Source organism: Rutidosis leptorrhynchoides, chromosome 11 (assembly GCF_046630445.1).
Source record: "Rutidosis leptorrhynchoides isolate AG116_Rl617_1_P2 chromosome 11, CSIRO_AGI_Rlap_v1, whole genome shotgun sequence".
NCBI lineage: Eukaryota > Viridiplantae > Streptophyta > Magnoliopsida > Asterales > Asteraceae > Rutidosis > Rutidosis leptorrhynchoides.
The window spans coordinates 156,404,799-156,423,550 of record NC_092343.1 but is presented as its reverse complement, the minus strand read 5'-3'; the positions used below and the strand labels follow the sequence as shown (position 1 = coordinate 156,423,550).

At 35.6% G+C, this 18,752-nt stretch overlaps 1 pseudogene; it reads left to right on the top strand.

The window, feature by feature from the left end:
- The window catches only part of LOC139875111 (NAD-dependent protein deacylase SRT2-like), a 54,366-nt pseudogene extending 40,877 nt beyond the window's left edge, over positions 1-13,489 (top strand).
- Positions 13,490-18,752: the final 5,263 nt, after the last annotated feature.

Here is an 18,752-nt window from a genome sequence, read left to right as displayed (position 1 = left end):
TTGAGAATCCGGAGAATATTCAGGAACGATTCGTAGATCCTGAACCACTAAACTTTCCTCCGGAACCACCAATCATTCAAACAGAGATTGTTGAGGAACGAACCATTAAATCAGAATCCTTTAGTGATTCCGATTCAACAAATTCAATTATGGAGAATCTGGAACCTTTAAGTATGGAAGACCGAATGAGAGCTAAACGCACTGGCCAAGGTCACGCAATTACTCATCCAGACATTAATGCGCCAGATTATGAAATCAAAGGACAAATTCTACACATGGTGACTAATCAATGCCAATTTAGTGGTGCCCCGAAGGAAGATCCAAATGAACATTTACGTACCTTTAATAGGATCTGCACACTATTTAAAATAAGAGAAGTGGAGGATGAACAGATATATCTCATGTTATTTCCCTGGACTTTAAAGGGAGAAGCCAAAGATTGGTTGGAATCGTTACCTGAAGGGGCGATTGATACATGGGATGTTTTAGTTGAAAAATTTCTTAAACAATTTTTCCGGCATCTAAAGCCGTAAGACTTCAAGCAGAAATTGTTACGTTTACACAGAAGCCGAATGAAACTCTATATGAGGCATGGACAAGATATGGAAAGTTATTAAGAGGATGTCCGCAACATGGTTTAGACACCTGTCAAATAGTACAAATATTCTACCAAGGATGCGACATCACTACAAGGAAAGACATAGATATAGCAGCTGGTGGTTCTATTATGAAGAAAACCGAAATTGATGCTTACAAAATTATTGATAACACTGCTTCCCACTCACATGAGTGGCACCAAGAAAAAGATATCGTTAGATCATCTAAAGCAGCTAGAACCGATTCTAGCCATGACTTAGATTCCATTTCCGCAAAGATAGATGCTGTCGAGAGACGAATGGAAAAGATGACTAAAGATATTCACTCAATACGAATTAGTTGTGAGCAGTGTGGAGGACCACATTTGACAAAAGATTGTCTCAGTATTGAATTAACAATGGAACAAAGAGAGAATATTTCATACATAAACCAAAGGCCTGGAAATAATTATCAGAATAATTATCAACCGCCAAGAACAATTTACAATCAAAACCAGAACTATAACCGAAATATTCCATACAACAACCAACAAGGTCCTAGCAATCAACAAGTATCCAATAATACTTACAATCAGCAAAGACCTAATTTTCAAAACAAACCACCACAACAAACCGATGATAAAAAGCCGAATTTAGAAGATATGATGACAAAGCTAGTTGAAACTCAAACGCAGTTTTTCACATCTCAGAAACAAACCAATGAACAAAATGCTCAAGCATTTAGAAATCAACAAGCTTCTATTCAAAATCTGGAACAAGAAGTAAGTAACCTAGCAAGGTTAATAGGTGAAAGAAAACCGGGAAGTCTACCTAGTGATACAAATACTAACCCCCGGAATGAAACAGCTAAAGCCATTACCACAAGAAGTGGTACAACACTTAAACCACCTGAAATACCTGTAACTTCTGATGAAGCTATTCCTACTCCACAAGAACCACAACCTGAACAAGATAAGGAAAAAGAACCGGTAGTTGAAAAGGTTAATGAAGATAACACAGTTAAGGCTAAACCTTATGTTAAACCATACCAACCACCACTTCCTTACCGAGTAAAATGAAGAAAGAGAAACTTGAAGCCGAGCAATCCAAATTCTTGGATATGTTTAAATAGATAAATGTAAATCTTCCTTTCATTGATGTGATTTCAGGAATGCCTAGATATGCTAAATTCTTGAAAGATCTAATCTCAAATAGAAAGAAAATGGAAGAACTCTCGGCTGTTACTATGAATGCTAATTGTTCAGCAGTGCTGTTGAATAAGATACCAGAAAAATTATCTGATCCAGGAAGTTTCACAATTCCATGTTTTCTGGGTAGTCTTAGTTCAATAGAAGCATTGGCAGACTTAGGTGCTAGTATAAATCTAATGCCGTATTCACTATACGCTAAACTAGACCTTGGAGAATTGAAACCAACCAGAATAAGCATACATCTAGCCGATAGATCAATAAAATATCCTAGAGGGATAATGGAGAACATGCTAGTTAAAGTTGGTACTTTAGTATTTCCAGTAGATTTTGTTGTTCTGGACATGGAAGAAGATTCTCAAGTTCCTCTCATATTAGGAAGACCATTCTTAAACACGGCTAAAGCAATGATAGACGTGTTCGGTAAGAAATTGACCCTAAGTATAGAGGATGAGAGTGTTACCTTTTCAGTTGATAGAGCAATGCAACAACCATAATCTGCAGATGATACATGTTATTATATTCAAACTATAGATGCACATGCAGAATTATTAGAAGAATTTCCAGAATTACAAGGAACAGGAGAATGTTCTTTAGGAGAAGGTAATGAACCAATTGATGAAGCTGAAATGTTAGCTACACTTATAGCTAATGGATATGAACCAACAACAGAAGAAATTCGAATGCTAAAAGAAGAAGACAGATATCGATACAAATCATCGATAGAAGAACCTCCGAAATTAGAATTAAAGCCACTTCTAAATCATTTGGAATACGCTTATTTACATGGTGAATCTGAATTACCTGTAATAATATCGTCTTCTCTTACTGAAAATGAGAAATCACAACTCATTTCTGTGTTGAAAGCTCATAAACCAGCCATTGCATGGAAGATTCATGATATTAAAGGAATAAGTCCTTCGTATTGCACACATAAAATCCTTATGGAAGAAGGTCATAAAACGTATGTGCAACGCCAACGAAGACTAAATCCTAATATGCAAGATGTAGTTAAGAAAGAGATTATTAAACTGCTAGATGCAGGTTTAATTTATCCAATTTCTGATAGTCCATGGGTAAGCCCAGTTCAATGCGTGCCTAAGAAGGGTGGCATGACTGTCATTACAAATGAGAAAAATGAGCTTATTCCTACTAGGACTGTAACAGGATGGCGTGTGTGTATTGATTATAGAAAATTAAATGACGCCACCAGAAAAGATCACTTTCCCTTACCTTTCATTGATCAAATGTTGGAAAGATTAGCCGGAAATAGTTACTATTGTTTTCTAGATGGATTTTCCGAATATTTTCAAATTCCAATAGCACCCGAGGATCAAGAGAAAACCACATTCACGTGCCCTTATGGTACTTTTGCTTACAAACGCATGCCATTTGGACTTTGCAACGCCCCTGCAACCTTTCAAAGGTGTATGATGGCGATTTTTCATGACATGATAGAAGAATGCATGAAAGTTTTCATGGATGACTTTTCAGTCTTCGGTGATACATTTGAAACATGTCTAGCTAATCTTGAACAAATGCTTATTAGATGCGAAAAATCAAATCTAGTACTTAATTGGGAGAAATGCCATTTCATGGTTAAAGAAGGCATCGTTCTTGGACATAAAATTTCAAAAGAAGGAATTGAAGTGGATAGAGCTAAAGTAGATGTAATTGCTAAACTTCCACATCCCACCAATGTTAGAGGAGTTAGGAGTTTTCTAGGGCATGCCGGTTTTTACCGACGTTTCATAAAAGATTTTTCTAAAATTGCCACTCCTATGAATAAACTCCTAGAAAAGGATGCTCCATTCATCTTTTCAGATGAGTGTATCAAATCTTTTAATATTCTTAAAGAGAAACTCATTAATGCGCCGATCATGATAACACCAAATTGGAATCTACCATTTGAACTAATGTGCGATGCAAGTGATTTTGCAATGGGAGCCGTTTTAGGACAAAGGATTGAAAACGATTTCAACCTATATATTATGCTAGTAAGACGTTACAAGGAGCACAAATGAACTATACAACTACTGAAAAAGAACTCCTTGCTATTGTCTTTGCTTTTGACAAATTTCGATCATATCTCGTTCTTGCAAAAACGGTGGTCTATACCGACCATTCTGCTCTTAGATACCTATTTTCAAAACAAGATGCTAAACCAAGATTAATCCGTTGGATCTTACTCTTACAAGAGTTTGATATTGAAATCCGAGATAAAAGAGGAGCAGAAAATCTCGCCGCTGATCATCTTTCTCGTCTTGAAAATCCCGAATTAGAAGTTCTAAATGAATCGGCCATACAAGACAACTTTCCTGATGAATATCTATTGAAGATAGATTATAATGAAATTCCATGGTTTGCAGACTATGCAAACTACTTAGTGTGTAGATTCCTTGAAAAAGGATTATCGTACCAAAAACGAAAGAAATTTTTTTGTGATATAAAACACTATTTCTGGGAAGATCCACATTTGTTTAAAAGTTGTCCCAATGGAATAATACGCATATGTGTATTCGGAGATGAAGCTAGTAAAATCTTAAACCATTGTCACACAGGACCAATAGGAGGGCATTATGGGCCTCAACTCACAGCAAGAAAAGTTTATGATGCTGGATTCTATTGGCCTACAATTTACAAAGACGCACACCTTCTTTGCAAATCCTGTGATGCTTGTCAAAGGGCCGGAAAAATAAGTCAACGTGATGAAATGCCACAAAATGTCATTCAAGTATGTGAAGTATTTGACATTTGGGGTATTGACTTTATGGGTCCATTTCCAAAATCTCATAATAATTTATACATTCTCGTAGCCATTGATTATGTATCTAAATGGGCGGAAGCACAAGCTCTCCCAACTAACGATGCACGAGTTGTAGTCAACTTTTTAAAACGTCTTTTTGCAAGGTTTGGAACACCGAAAGCTTTAATAAGTGATCGGGGTACTCATTTCTGTAATAATCAACTTGAGAAAGTTCTTAAAAGATATGGAGTAACTCATAAAATCTCCACCGCATATCATCCACAAACAAGTGGACAAGTTGAAAATACCAACTGAGCTTTAAAACGTATTCTAGAGAAAACCGTAGGATCAAATCCGAAGGAATGGTCCATTAAATTGGAGGATGTACTCTGGGCTTTTAGAGCAGCCTACAAAACTCCAATTGGAACCACACCTTTTAGACTTGTTTATGGAAAAGCATGTCATCTTCCAGTAGAAATTGAACACAAAGCATTTTGGGCTTTGAAGACATGTAATCTTGATTTACATGAAGCCGGACGTCTACGATTAAGTCAACTAAACGAATTAGAAGAATTAAGACATGAAGCATACGAGAATTCGTTAATCTATAAAGAAAGAAAGAAGAAATGGCATGATAAAAGAATCAGAAGTTCAAAAGAATTTAAGGAAGGAGACAGAGTTCTTCTTTTTAATTCACGATTCAAGCTATTTCCTGGAAAATTGAAATCAAGATGGTCTGGACCATTCATAGTTAAAAGAGTTTTTCCATACGGAACGATAGAATTAATAAATTCAAATGGGATTGAATTTAAAGTTAATGGTCACAGAGTTAAACATTACATACATGGTCCGATGGAAGTTGACAACGAAGTTAATCACAATTTCGACACCACAACTAACTAAGTGTGGGGAGAATCAAGGGGTTTATGTATTTCTGTTAGAGTTAGATTGTCTGTTTTCGTGTAGTTCTCGAAAATGGAACCCGAATGGTCTTTCCCTAGCAGACCCTAAAGAACTAGTCTTCTCCCCCCATTCTGAATTTTTATTTTTTTAGGTTTTTACAAAATGAAGACTGCCTGTGAACTAAACCATGGTCTAATGCTACACGCTTTGATCACTAAACGTAATAATGACATACTACCGAGTGAAATAGTATCAGTAATCAGAGAAAGAATGGACGGAGTTAGAAAAGAATCCAGATGCGAAGATAATAAGTTACAATTTGGTAAAGGAAAATCAAAATCCGCAGCGAAAAGAAGAGCACGACACCTAGAAAGATGTCACAAATGCGGAAAATGGTCACATGGAGGTAAATGTTCAAATAATCAAACCTATTCAAACACCGAATTTGTTACTTTATGCAGAGACGGACCGTTCATATGTTTAGAAGAAAAGACACTGAATGCTCGAGGTTACGCCTATGTAGCTATGGAAAACCAATTAAACCGACTATCTTATGAATGGGATAGATCATATAACTAAGAAATCTATTTCACAGGTATGTCTGTACAGTTTTTATTTTTATTTTTATTTTTAACCTTTTGATAATAAATGCTAATTTGTTCGCTAAAAAGTATTAAATTGGTATTGAATAAAATTAGGTTTGGCGACCGAAATTATTGATATCATTCAAAAATTTATTACATCACTGCGAAATTTAACGTTTATTCTTAAGGTATAAATATCTTTAATCAATCAACCCAAAATATTTCAAAAATTCGTCATAAGTTAAATTAGGTTTTGGAACCGAAATTACTTTACCGAAAAGAGGGGCGCATATTTTTGATAATATTTGATTGATTAAAGTGGGATAAAAAGCCAAAAAGATTTTTAATTTTATTTTTACCATGTTTTTAAAATTAATATTTAAATCTTAAATTAATATTGTAAACTTTGTAAAAATAATATATTTAAAATTGTAAATATTTGAAAAATTAATATAAGTTTGGTGTGAATTTATAATATGAATTTTTAAATTAAGTTTGGTGTGAATTTTTAATTTTTAAAATATGAATTTTATTTTTATGCATTTCAAATTTTAAGTTTAGTGTGAATTTTTAATATTAATTTTGAATTTTATATTTAAATTGTGTGAATTTAAAAACAAAAATTTACTTTATCTCATTAAGTTAAAAATATGATTTTTAAAATTCGTCGTAAGTTGAAGACTAGGTCTTTGAACCGAAATTGCTTTACCCAAGGGAGGGACGAGAACTTTTATTATCATTATTTTTAATCTTATTGAATTAAAGTATGCCAAAAACATTAAAAAAACTCAAAAATCTTAGCTTTTAAAACAATCGCTACAAAAAGACAAATTTTAAAATTTTGTCGAAGGACGGACTAGGACATCGATCCGAAACGACCTCGTCCTAAATAACAAGGGAAATAAAATTTTAAAATTAATTACTCAATTGTTTTAATTAGTATAAGATATATATAAAAAAAAAAAAACAAACTCCGCGACTCGCGGAGTTTGAAGGGGAAATCTCCGCGAGTCGCGGGAGGACCAAAATACAGAAAAAAATAAAAACGAGCTAAACTGATCAGTTGCACACCACACCAAAAATACTGCGAAGAACACAGCAAAAAATACTCCGAAAAAACCGAAAAAACATCCCCAAAATCACAATTTTTAACCGTTAATCATCAAATCTTTTACTAAAATCATGTTGAGAAGGATGCTATCAAGGAATTACTCAAGAAAAATGGTAAATTTCTACACCTAAACACCATTTAATCCTAAAATTAGTGTTCTTGAGCAATTTTTTCCCCAATTTAATTTTGATGCTTTTTAGTGTAATTAGGCTTAAATTGTTTATGTATTATGCTTGTATAACCTAGATTGATGCTGTTTAATATGATTAGAAGCCTTAAACTTCAAATTTTGAGTAATCTAGGGTTTGTGTTCTTGAGCAAATTTGAGGCTTTTTGATATAAACAGGTTATGGCCGATTTTTGTCATGAATTGTTGCTAAATTAAGTAGTGTAACATGTTTAGGTAGTTAAATGATCCAAACTTTGAGCCTAAACATGATTTTGAGAATTAAAGTGGACTTTTTCAAGTCTAAAATTCATGAACTTGATTTTTGAGAGATAATGCCATTTGAAACTTGTTTAATTGCTAGTAATGATTATTTTGACATGTTATTTGAATTGAATGCTTATGAACTTGATAAACATTTTCGTATATGCTTATTTGAAAAAGTGTAGATTTGATAAAAATGTGAAAATGAGCTTAAGTTTGATATAAATTGATCATGTCATTGTAATTATTTTGATTGATGATTTTGCTGACACTAATGCATATTTGGATGCACAAAAATTGTGTTTGATGTGTTTTGCAGACTGAAAGGGGTGAATCTTCATCCCAAGCTCGCAATGCTCCTGCTGAGAATGCGGAACAACAGGAGGTGGATAACTACTACAAGCAAGATATACCTCATCCAGTCATGACCTTTTCTGATATGCACTTGGAAGATTTGCACCCGAACCTGAGATTTGACAGACTTTGGATAGATTATCCAAAATATCAAAGGGGTTTGCATACTCTTCATTCTAAGGTTGTTGAGGTACCTAGGGTCATAGAATGGGGACCGTTAGAAGCTGTAGAATTAGCCGGGCCAATTAGGGAATTACTTGTACAGAGGTATGGTAATTCTACTTTTAATGACTGGGTACGTTTATTCACCATGCGTAGACCTGTATATAAAGTATGGTGTGAAGAATTGTTGTTTAGTATAGAATTAAATGATCGGGTAGCTAGTTTAACCGATCGATCTTTTATTAGATTTTTGTTAGGAGGTTCGATGCGCCACATGTCTTTACTAGACATGGCTCAGGCTTTACGTATATATACGCCTGAGGAGTTAGCATCTGCCGATTGTAGAGGGTTGATACTAAATGGTAGAAAGATAGATGAAAATTTTGATACACACAGTGTATGGAGTCAAATGACAAGCCATCACCGTTTCAAAGGGGGAAATTACTCTTATTTGGATATAGATAGAGCCGAATTAAGAGTAATTCATAGGTTTTTAGCTAATTCGATTACACAAAGAGGTAAGAACAAGGAAAAGGTAAATGAACAGGATTTGTTTTACCATATGTGTATTCGAGACCCACAAAGCGCTGTAAGTATACCTTATTGTGTGGGTTATTATTTATCAGCTATGGTTAGGGGGATGAGACCGCATAGCATAATAGGAGGTGGTATTTTTATTACTTTGATTGCTGAATATCTCGGTGTGGATATAAGTCGGGGGGGATTATTAGTCGAAGAACCAGAACCCCGCGATACTATAGGTTTAAATGTATACCATGGTGCGAAAGTTTTGAAAAGGCGAAATAACGCCGCAGTACAATACCATGGTAGACATCCACAGGTTGAGAGAAACCAACAGCAAGGTAATGTAGGAGGGGGAAATGAGATGCAAGAAATGCAAAGGTTTATAGCTTAACAGGAGTACGAAAATGCTAGACAGAGAGCATTTGAAGATTGGCAAGTTCATCAGAACCAAATCATAGCTCATTGCCAACATATAGGTAGAAACTATATTCCTACGCCAAAACCCATATTCCCTCCCTGGTCTATAGAGATGCAACCACCGTATCCTACGTATAACCCTGCCGAAGCATTCTATAGCACCTATGGTTATGCTTGGAACCCCTATTGGTACCAGTATCATCCCTAGTCTACTTAGTTTTATTTATTTTGTAATTTGTAATGTTGATATGTTTAATACTTATGTTAATATTGTAATAGTTTTTATAATTTTCTAACTTTTATTCTTAGATTTTAATAATTTTGAATGTGGGGTAATATACCAAACTTCAAAAATATGTATATATGTTTGTAGTTTATCTTATGTACACAACAGGGTAAAACAACGCATTTTCAAAGACTGGCATTAAGTTCAGCAAAAGCAACTAATTTTGACGACAAGATGCAAAATATATGTGAAATAACAACAAGACGGAATGAACAAATGATGTGCACCATTTATCATTCAACAAACAAACGCCAATATGTTTGGAAAATTTGGTAAAATTTAATCATTTTCACACAAATCACCCTCAATAATTTAATTTGTTACTGATTTCTTGCAAATGAGGGCATTGCAAGATCTTAAGTGTGGGAAGGGGTTAAATTCTTTCGGATTTTAAAATTTTTATCTTAAACACTTGGTTACCATTAAAAATACTAGTAAAGCAGTAGTTGTATTAGAATCTAGTGCTCTCTGATAATAAAGAACAGCCCTAGTCTTATATACTGACTACCCAATTCTAGTAAAATTTTTCAAAATTTTCAATTAAATGAACTCAAAATCATGTTTATACATATTTATGAACGATAAAACTAGGTTTTAACACCGAAATTATTGTTACCTCGGAAAGGACATAAATTGAGAAACAAACCAAAATGTTAAAATTCATTTAAAATGGAATAGAGGACGATAAAAAGGAAAATAAAAGCCAAGTGTGGGAAAATTTACCAAGTTATCTTAAACATATGTCACATATTTTTGTACAAATAATTGAAAATACTTTTGCTTTGGACTAAACTAAAAAGTTTTACCTGATTTACTGTAAGAAAGATGGATCTACACGATGAATCAATTCCATCATTAAAAGGAAGTAAAGTCTTCCGAAAAAGAAACGCGCTTCTTGATTTAGGTCAAGAAGTTGTCGTTCAGACCAGCTGTAGGTTGACGAAAAATCTAGAAAAGTCATCGCTAAAATCAGCAGGAAATCCACGGACCTCAGCATTAAACAGGGTCACCAAGTGGTCAGATTTATCCTAACCATGAGAAGGATTTATCTCGTAAAATGGGGTGGCACCATGCAAATTAGCTGGATAAGACTAATGAATCAGATCCCCAGAAAGGATAATCTCCTTAAAAGATCAAAAATCAGCTTTTAAGACTGATATTACTCAATCCTAGAGATTGACCTTAAAGATTGAGAATTACAAACTCATGGAATTCAATGATATCTAAACTCGAGATTGAACGAGAAAATATTTTGATCAAAATTACAAACCGATTTGTTTTCTGAAAACCCTATTTTCAATACGTTCATTACCATTGAACGTAAAATCCTAGGAATTCACCTGGAATTCATTAGGTCACCTGAACTAAATCGGGTGTCAACCGTAAGAACGGTGGTTGCATAGCATGGTCAAAGACAGAACCTTGTGCCAGACCGAAAAATTATAAGGGTGAGCTTTACTATTGCTCCTACCAAGGATAGTAATTGCGTCCGACACGTTATAGACCATAATTAAAAGCATGTAAGGGGACATTGCCTTAACAGTTGCTTGTTCAACGCTTTCCTTTACAACCGGACGGTAGTTTACCGAAAGGTAATATACGGGACAAGTAAACTGGACGTGTTGCTTTCCAAATACAAGGTTAGCAAGTGGGTGACACAAAACCATAAGTTTTGAGCTAAAATTTTTAAATCTGAAACCCACCAAACCCACAAAAATATTTTGCAAACACCGGTAAAGGGTTATTCCGGAAAACTTATCTAGGGTAAAAACTAGATTTAATTTTCAAAAGATCAAATGTTTTCATAAAGATCCAATTTCCTTAATGGATCTAAATTTTTATAGTCATGTGGGACTGTAAACCATATCGTTACTACCATTGTTTATACCACCGTATAGAAATCACTGATGTACAAAGTGTGAAGAATAAAGAAGTGATTCTAGTATTTCAAGACGATATTGCTTGAGGACAAGCAACGCTCAAGTGTGGGAATATTTGATAATGCTAAAAACGAACATATATTTCATAGCATTATTCCTCAAGAAAGACAAGCTTTTAGTTGCAATTGTTCTATTTACAAGTGATATTCGTTTAAATAATAAAAGGTGAAGACAAAAGACAGATTCGACGAATTGAAGACGCAAACGACCAAAAAGCTCAAAAGTACAAAAGACAATCAAAGAAGTTCCAATTATTGATAAGAAACGTCTCGAAATTACAAGAGTACAAGATTCAAAACGCAAAGTACAAGATATTAAATTGTACGCAAGGACGTTCGAAAATTCGGAACCGGGACCAGAGTCAACTCTCAACGCTCGACGCAACGGACTAAAAATTACAAGGCAACTATGCACATAAATATAATATAATATTTAAATAATTCTTATAATTATTTATATATTATATAAATAAATAAAAACCGTCGGCAAGAGAGACTCCAAAATGGGTGAGCTGTAATTTCAAACTCTGCGACTCGCGGAGTTTGAAGGCCAAAAGGGCCGCGAGTCGCGGAGCCCCAAGTTTTGAAACTCCCTATAAAGCAAACCGAATTCTGATCATTTTCATCATCTTTTTTTCCTTCTTCTCTCAATATATACGAAATATATATATATAATTTATATTTTAATTTTAATTTTAATTTTAAATCCTAATAATAAGGGTATGTTAGCGAATGTTGTAAGGGTGTAAGTCGAAATTCTGTCCGTGTAACGCTACGCTATTTTTAATCATTGTAAGTTATGTTCAACCTTTTTATATTAATGTCTCGTAGCTAAGTTATTATTATGCTTATTTAATCCGAAGTAATCATGATGTTGGGCTAATTACTAAAATTGGGTAATTGGGCTTTGTACCATAATTGGGGTTTGGACAAAAGAACGACACTTGTGGAAATTAGACTATGGGCTATTAATGGGTTTTATATTAACTAAACAATACCTTGTTAATTTAATATACAAACTTATAATTTGACGTATTTATATATAACCACATACGCTTGACTGGGTACGGTGGGCGGGATATCTATAAATACCAATAATTATTCATTTTACCGGATACGGAACTGGATTAATAGTTAATAGACTTGTTGAAACAGGGGTGAATTACATTCAAGGGTAATTGGTGTAATTGTTAACAAAGTAGTAAAACCTTGGTTTATACGCAGTCGATAACCTGGTGTATTCATTAAACAAAGTATTAAAACCTTGTTACAATTTGAATCCCCAATTAGTTGGAATATTTGACTTCGGGAATAAGAATAATTTGACGAAGGCTTTCGCTCTTTATATTTATGACTGATGGACTATTATGGACAAATCCGTATGGACATATTAAATAATCTAGGACAAAGGACAATTAACCCATGGGCATAAAACTAAAATCAACACGTCAAACATCATGATTACGGAAGTTTAAATAAGCATAATTCTTTTATTTCATATTTAATTTCCTTTATTTTATATTTAATTGCACTTCTAATTATCGCATTTTTATTGTTATTTTATTTAATTGCACTTTTAATTATCGTACTTTTTAATTATCGCAAGTTTATTTTATCGCATTTTTATTAATCGCAATTTCATTATCATTATTTACTTTACGCTTTAATTTAAGTCTTGTATTTATTTTTAATATTTTACATTTGGTTTTAACTACGACTAAAGTTTTAAAATCGACAAACCGGTCATTAAACGGTAAAAACCCCCCTTTATAATAATAATAATATTACTTATATATATATTTGTATTTTTATAAAAGTAAACTAATATAGCGTTAAGCTTTGTTTAAAAAGATTCCCCGTGGAACGAACCGGACTTACTAAAAACTACACTACTGTACGATTAGGTACACTGCCTATAAGTGTTGTAGCAAGGTTTAAGTATATCCATTCTATAAATAAATAAATATCTTGTGTAAAAATGTATCGTATTTAATAGTATTTCCTAGTAAAAATATAAGCTATTTTATATATACCTCGCACAACATCAGTGTAGCAATTTAGTTGTTCAAGCCGTGCACAAAGGCAGTAGGGATAGGAGTTATGCAGGATGGAGAAAATTTATCGAAGCTAACCCTAGTCCACCTCATACTGCATTAGCTTCTTTATAAAAAGCCAACCGGATTAGCTTTATGAATGCACAAAACTTTGACAGGACATCCTTTTCTTCCATTTGTACGCCCATTTTTTGATAAAACGTGTGTCCTCACAGCATCTTGAAGGGGGAGCGTCTCTAAAATCGAGTCAATTAAATTCGTTTGCAAGCAACTGATTCTATCCACTTCACACCTCTCAGTATTGTTATTATGATAGACATTACAAGTATTAAGTATACATGTTGACTGCAGTGGGCGGCACCAATCGAAGGTCTGGGTTGTGATGTTATGGATTTTACTTAATGGGCACATGCTCTGCACATGATGCAAACAATTACTCCCTCTAAATATTCGGTCAAGACTACTACGTGCTTTTCTGAATGTAAACGTGCACATGCATACTTAAAACAACTTCTTAAAACCCACGACCCACGTGCATGACTCTAAATCAACTGCTACCAATTTTGGAGTACTTGCAATAATTTTTTATCCTTCTTGGACTTTCAATTGGGCCGCACAAGCTTTTGGGCCTAACCAGACTCGGGTTCAAGATTACCCAACAATTACTTCTATTGCTATTTTGATCCAACACTTTATTCTTAATCTTGGGCGTTCCTCACTTTAGCTTGTGATCTTCTCCAATTAGTATTAATTCGGAAGATCTATATCATATGACGACAATTCAGACAAGAGTTTTAGAATGACGATGTCTGCTTTCCGACTTGTCAGGTACAAATGTTCATGCAAATTCATTTGACGCGAACTGATGATACGCATAATGATCCGTCTCAAAATAGGCAAGCATCTCAGCAAAAATCACACCCGGCACTACGAGTCCCGGGTTTCCAACTCCTTTTCTCGTCATCCGTCTGACGTCTTCCCGGATACTCCTCCATGACTGACAAATGGCAAGGCTAAGAACCTGGATGACAAACACGTAACCGGCACCTTACAACCGGTCAAGATAATCGTAACTAGGCATCGCAAGACCAGTCATCATAATCGTGACAGTCAAGAAACACTTAGAACGTGTCTAGGCGAAACCTACCCGGTGTAACATACCGCCTTTTTCCATTTACTTTTCCGTTATACTAATATAAAGTCCGTTATATGTTTATAACATCTCCCGTTGATACGTGTTTTAAATTATCTCGTTTAGGTAATTCACGCACCCGAACGAAAGTTGAGGGACTAAACTTGACAAAGGATCAAACCCTTGACTAGGTCAAAGGGTCAAACCCCTTTCACCCATTCATTATCATCTCCATCTCTCTCTCTTTCTCTCTAGCAAGAACACACACCCATTTACCAAATTCATTCAATCATCATCTAAATCCGATCTAGGAGGCTTACAACAAAATAAATTACATATTCGTAATCCTCTCTTCATCCTCTTCATTTTGGTACCAACTTCATCTCGTTTGGGTAACATTTCTAAAACTCTAGATTTCTCTAAATTCGTGTTTTTGACTTGAAATGGTGTTAGTTAGTGTCTATGGCTCATTGTGATGTCGTGTGTGTAATTTATATGCTCGATCTCGTTGTTTTAGTGTAACTAGCATGAACTTGAATTTTGGTGTGTTGTTCTTGAATTTTGGATGATCATATGTTGTTAGATGTTAAAAGTTCATGTTCTAATTGTGTTCCTAGTATCACTAGCTTCAATTTGATGTGTAGGTTGCCTTAGAAAACTTCATGAACATGATTATTGATTTTGGTGAATTTGGGTTAGGGTTTGATGAACTTGAAATGGACTTTTGATGCATTGAATGCCATGGATTATTATTGGCAAGTGTTTAGTTGGATTGTATGCTTGATTACCTTCGAAACGGCATATCATTCATGTAAATTGGTTGCCCGAATCATTGAATTGCATTTATGAACTTGTATGCGGTTAATGTTAAGCATTAGATGCGGTTTTGGTTGTTGTAATAGGTAGATTGATTGATGAAATGTGTTTAGTTGTTTTCCTCGTCAAATTACCTTCCCAACGGTATAAGATACTTGTCTTGATTGTTTGCGGATCATAAATGGTGATTGTTTGAAGTTAGGTTCGTGCATAAAACTTAAAAACTGCCAGAATTCTCTGCACAGGTAATGGCGCGGCGCGCCATATACCCGCGCGGCGCGCCAAAGTGGTCTGTCCAACTTTGTCAATTTTCGAATAATGTTTGCTATGCTACGCACCTCCGATTCACATGTAACTTGTTCTAACATGCTCATACATGATTAAAAACCTCAGAAAAATAGTTCGGGACCCGACCCGAACGTGTTGACTTTTTCGTTGACTTTGACCGACCAAAGTTTGACCTTTTGTCAAACTTAACCAAATGATTATGCAACCTTCCTAATTTGTTTATATACTTGTATCTTGCATGAAACTTGACAATTTGATTTCACATGCTACATAATCGAGTCGTAACGAGCCATAGGACTAATTGAACATCTTTGACCTATCGTGTTTACCGTTATTGATACGACCTATTTGTTTAGGTCAAGACTAGCACTATCCTTCGCACGCGTTATTTTGTGAAGTACTTTTCGTACGTGCACTCAAGGTGAGATCATAGTCCCACTTTTACTCTTTTGCACTTACATTTGGGATGAGAAAAACATAAACGTTTCTTTTTACTAAGTGAACACAAGTACAGGAAAACAAACATTCTACATACGAGTTTGAACAAAAATCCTCAATTCGATTATCATTAGTTACACTTGCCGGGTGTAAGCGAGAACTTATGTTATATGGCCATATGGGTTTGACAAACCCTCATTCAAACGGTTCGCTACCGTTTACGAATGAAATGTATTTTCGAGAAACAGTGTATGTTCTAACACTATTGTGATGGGGTTCTATGGAAGGAATGTTAAGCATTGATAATTGGGTGCTCGTGAAACAAACTTTTGGAATGTATTACTATTATCTCATGGTTGCAAATCTTGTGGTTCACTTGTACTTACTTACTTAAACCTATGATTTCACCAACGTTTTCGTTGACAGATTTCTATATTTTTCTCAGGTCCTTGAACGATACATGATACATGCTTCCGCTCATTATTTTGATACTTGCATTAGATGTCGAGTATATATGCATACATGGCTCGTCTTTTGGCTACTTTTAAATTGTGTCGCATAAGTTTCATTTGTACTTAAAACTTTGTATCGTAACTTGTGGTGGAACTATTCTTGTAAACTTTGAACAATCTTTACATTTGAAATGAATGCACGTTGTTTTAAAGACTTATGACCATGTAACGGGACCTAAGTAGACGGCGCCGTCAAACATGATTTGGTCGGGTCGCTACAGATGGTATCAGAGCGTTGGTTGTAGGGATTTAGAGTTCATTGGTGTCAACCTCGAGTCATAGTGTACATTGGTGAGTCTAGACTACAACCAGCATATAGACTTGAAGTAGGAATTACTTGACTACTTGTGCATTTATACTCGAACGCTTCTACTCATATCTACTCTTAGTTCATCTTAATCTCACGTTGTTTAATTTGATTGACACGCCACCTTGACTTTATAGAATAATGTCGAATGCACATATGAATCAGGGTAATATAATTTCCGGGATTATATTACGGTGACTCATATGAACGTTCCGACATTATGGCATAAAGAATTTAAGGCGAGTCGAGGAAAAACTTCTCTTTATCTTTATTCTATATCACGGTTAGTATTATTGAGAATACTAATCAATGATATTCTTGTGTCTTGAAGGAACAATGGCTCCTCGTCGTGTACGCCGCACTGAAACTCCCGAACAAGCTCTCGAACGAATGATAGCTACCGCCGTAGATGCGGCCATGGCCGGTCACTCATCCAACAACAACAATAATAACAACCACAACAACAACAACAACAACAATGGAGCCGGAAACTCAAACGAGGGATGTTCCTATAAAGCTTTCATGGGGTGAAAACCTCACACTTTTGATGGAACCGGGGGACCGGTCGTGCTCACCCGATGGTTTGAGCAAACGGAAGCCGTCTTTAGCATAAGCGGTTGTCGGGACCAAGACAAGGTCAAATACTCCACTCACACCTTCGCTGGTGTCGCTCTTACATGGTGGAATACTTATGTACAATCGGTGGGTACCGATGAAGCTCACGCCCTCTCTTGGGCCGACTTGAGGGAAAAGATGATTGTCGAATATTTCCCTCGTGAAGAAACCCGAAGGCTCGAACAAGAGCTAAGAACTTTAAAGGCGATCGGAAATGATCTCAAGGCTTACAATCAACGATTTTTCGAACTAGCCTTGATGTGCCCAAATCTTGTGAACCCCGAAGCTTTAAGGGTTGAACTTTACATGGATGGTCTTCCAAAGAGTATCAAACACGGAGTAATGTCATCCAAACCCACTAATCATCAAGAAGCTTTGAACATGGCCCGCAAATTGATAGAAACGGTTGACGAAATCGTAGTTCCGGCACCTAAGGCCGAGGATAAATCGGGCGGCAACAAAAGAAAGTGGGAACCCTCCCAATCAAGCAACAACAACTTTGCTAAGAAGCCTTACACCTCCGACGGCAAGAAAGGTTATGCCGGGAACCTACCTCTTTGCAACAAATGCAACAAACATCACTTTGGCGAATGTAGTAAGTTAATTTGCCACCGGTGCCAAGGAGTTGGTCATAAGGCCAACGATTGTAAAAGTGCCACTCCCGTCGCTCGAAAGTGGCCCAATGCACCAAAGACGGGCACTTGTTACGAATGTGGCCAAACGGGTCATTATAGAAATGCATGCCCAAAGAAGAAAGATAACCCCAATACGCGCGGCCGAGCTTTCAACATCAACACCGAGGAAGCCCGGGATGACACTGAACTAGTCACGGGTACGTTTCTTCTCAACAATTCTTATGTCTCTTGCTTATTCAATTCGGGTGCCGATAAATGCTTTGTATCCAAGACTTTGACTCATTCTTTTAGCACTCCACCTCTTCCATTAGATACCACTTATACCATTGAAGTGGCTAACGGGAAACTATTAAGTGCCGACACATATTACCGAGGGTGTACGTTAAACATTTTGGGTAAGGAATTTGAAATTGACTTGATACCCATGGAACTAGGAAGCTTTGATGTAATAATCGGTATGAATTGGTTAGTCAAAATGAAATCTCACATCCTTTGTGATCTTAACGCAATCCGAATTCCTATCGAGAATGGTGAACCTTTGATTGTTTATGGCGATAAGAGTTGCGCCAGACTCAACCTCGTTTCGTGCCTTAAAGTTAGAAAACTACTCCGTAAGGGTTGTTTTACGATCCTTGCCCACGTTAAGAAAGTCGAGTCCGATGAGAAGCATATCGATGATGTGTAAATTGTTAGTGACTTTTTCGATGTATTTCCC